We start from the raw sequence: 3114 nt of genomic DNA, 5'->3' as shown, positions 1-3114 counted from the left end.
CACTAGTCATTTAAGCCTATAACTGGACCTCTTCAATTAACGTGGGGTGTTACAATTACCCATTGCTTAAAAGACTCCCGCGTCTCCCATATATGACCCTGTGATTCCTCACGCCCCATAATCAGCCACATGCTACTGGTACAATATACTCCGAAGATAAATAATAATGAATTTGGCTCCCGTAGAAATTGAAAAGTGGAAAACCTAAAATGAGTAGATACAAGATACACCCATCCATACTGATACTTCTAACTTTCAGTTGAGGTAATGAGGAGCTGGTAGGAAGTTTCTAGTTAAATTTACAAATCTAGGCCTATTTCAGTCATAACAAAAGAAATTTGGTAATTTGGCCAATTGTTTGAAATTTAGCTGCTACGATTCGACTACAGAAAAAACAGAATTCCACCAAGTAACATGAATGTACCTATATAGAATGAACAATGAATATGCAGATTTTCTCTTATGGAGGTATAATTCTAAAACCCTTTTAACAATAAAGGCTCAAGGACACACAAGAGAAATCAACTCAAGGCTCAAGGAACTAAAATCAACTTTTCCCTATACGTAGCGCACATTCTAAATAAACTGCAGAGCTCTAAAAATAATGTCCAGTTTCCAATTACCTCTACACCAAAACTACAAAGTGCCAATCCGAAATATGCACCTTCAAACAGAACACGCAGTCTTGACAACTCAAACTAGGCTGATAGACATATCTGTCGTTAATATATATGACATGGGATGTAATTCCTAGCTGATGCAAATCTCTGCATCAGCTAGAAAGCAAACTTTCCTGTAGTAGTAAACTTCCATTTAAAAGCTCTTTATTCCATATGAGATTCTGAAGGTCATAAATAATATTTACTTTCTTATTTCAGTTAGTTCGTTACTTTATTTCAAAAATAGAGAAGAATTATGCCTTCATTTCCCCCGTATAGAGCACTGAGTGGACACTCTTGAAACAATCTCATATAGAAAGCACACTAAAAGATGATTTCTACAATTTATGGTTCAGAGGCCGAAACCAGAATGATATATTAAGTATTAACAGTTCCTCACACAAAATCCAATAGTTAACAACGATGTATGAAGTCTATGAATACTTACTCTTTGGAACAAAGACCCGACTTAATAAACTAGAGGATCTTTGACCAACCAAAGATATGAAACTTTTTATATCTCCCAGATCCCTTCTAGAGAAATATTTCACAACCACAATCATATTAGGAAGCCACACGACTGCTAAATACTAAACCCTACCATCACCAAATACTAAACCCTAACATCAGCATACATTAAAGTATACAATCAACAACAATGATGAAAGACGAGAAAAAGAAGAATCAATGAAATAAACAGATAATACAATCTAAGATTGTAGTATTAAAGCTAACATTAAAAATAATGAAAAATGATCTTACCAGCAGCAACGATCAACGGCGATGAAATACAAGTGACCAACGAAAATAAGGCGGTGGCCGGAGTACGAGCAAGCACTGACAAGAAGGGGCAACTAATAATTTGATTGAAAATAAAATTTGCGATGGTGATAATCAAACTGTGCGAAGGAAACAACTAGGGTGCAGTACGTAGAAGTGTAAACGCCATGTTTTCATTTGATTGAATTAATAAGGAGAACGGTGGGGAACGGAGCCGTTCTCTTTGACAGATTAAGGAGAACGGTGGAGAACGGAGCCGTTCTCGTTGGCAGATTAAGGAGAACGGTGGGGAACGGAGGGGAGTATGAAGCGGTGTGTTCTGCAGTTCTAGTTTTAATTAAAACGGTTGGTCAAACCAACCCATTCTCTTTGTTTATCTATAAGAACGGTTCAACCCAATAACCGTTTTATTCAGAATTCATAATTGCCCGCCTAACATAAAAAAAAGAAAGAGAACAGTTCCGTTAACAACCGTTCTCTAAGTGGCGTTCTCGTAGCCTTAAATTGTAGTAGTGTAAACTTACTGGCAGACACCATTTAATACCTTCGTGGTATTGTATTGGGAGAAAAGTTGATTTGGCGTTGGTGTTCGAATCTTTGTACTATTTATATTATTATTTGTCTTGAGATTATTATCCTACTCAACCTCGTGGTTGATAGTGTATTCGTGAACATCTGTGATGAACCATAATGGGGGGCAGATTTGACAGGTACTAAAGATTAGCTGACTTGGGAGCATTGGGACGTGAGCTCGTCTTGGACCATAGTGGCTGTCTAGATCACTTAGTTGACTTATACAATTCTAATTATGTAATTTCCGCTGCATAGTATATTCTAATGTTAAGGTTTAAATTTAATCGGTTGGCAATGTAATAAAACCATTATTTCAGTTAAAGTTATTAAAGTACTTTGGTTTGTTTTAATTTGTATTATTTACCCCGGGCAACCGAGATGGTAACAGTCCTATTTATTGGGAACGTCTTGCTAAAGGCTCCTAAATAAATGGGGGTGTTACAGGTTGTCCCTTCTTTACCATGCACAAAAGTGGACTCTTTGGAAAAGGGATTAATAGTATTTGAGTTTCATTTGGGAGTTTACTTTGTTATTGTCCCCCCCCCCAATTTGTGGCATTTGACATTTTGAGAACAATTTCTTTCTTTTTTTTTTGCCATTTCCTTTGATGTTTGCCATTTCAATACTTGAAAATTTCAACTTTTCCTTGCATTTCTTTTTGAACATTTTCAAAGTCACACCATGGGTAGTGAGGGTGCTTATATTTGAAGCTTTAGGAGTCTATTTTTGATCCTCTTTTCTTTTGATGCAATTGCAAACTTTTTGACTTTTCAATTCTTGAACTCAAATTTGAACAATTTTTGTGCCCATTCCCTTTGATGACAAAATGTGGTAGAATATGGATGATGGATGGTTGCATGGTTTCAAGGGTCACCTTGGAATAAACGGTAGCCAAGGAGTTATCACACCACAAGGTACTCTTGACTAGGCCTTAATCCATGGGTCAAAGGTTAACTAGCATGACACATCCTAGGGTGTTTTACAAGTATTCTAACAAACAAAGTCTTAAGAAGAAAAAGTATCTACAAGGGCTTATATACACTTGTCAAGTTTCCCAAATAGACGGTTTCACAAAATATTTCCTAAATACAACTATATGTCA

This window comes from Silene latifolia, chromosome 7 (assembly GCF_048544455.1).
Source record: "Silene latifolia isolate original U9 population chromosome 7, ASM4854445v1, whole genome shotgun sequence".
Lineage (NCBI taxonomy): Eukaryota > Viridiplantae > Streptophyta > Magnoliopsida > Caryophyllales > Caryophyllaceae > Silene > Silene latifolia.
This window is presented reverse-complemented; position numbering follows the sequence as displayed.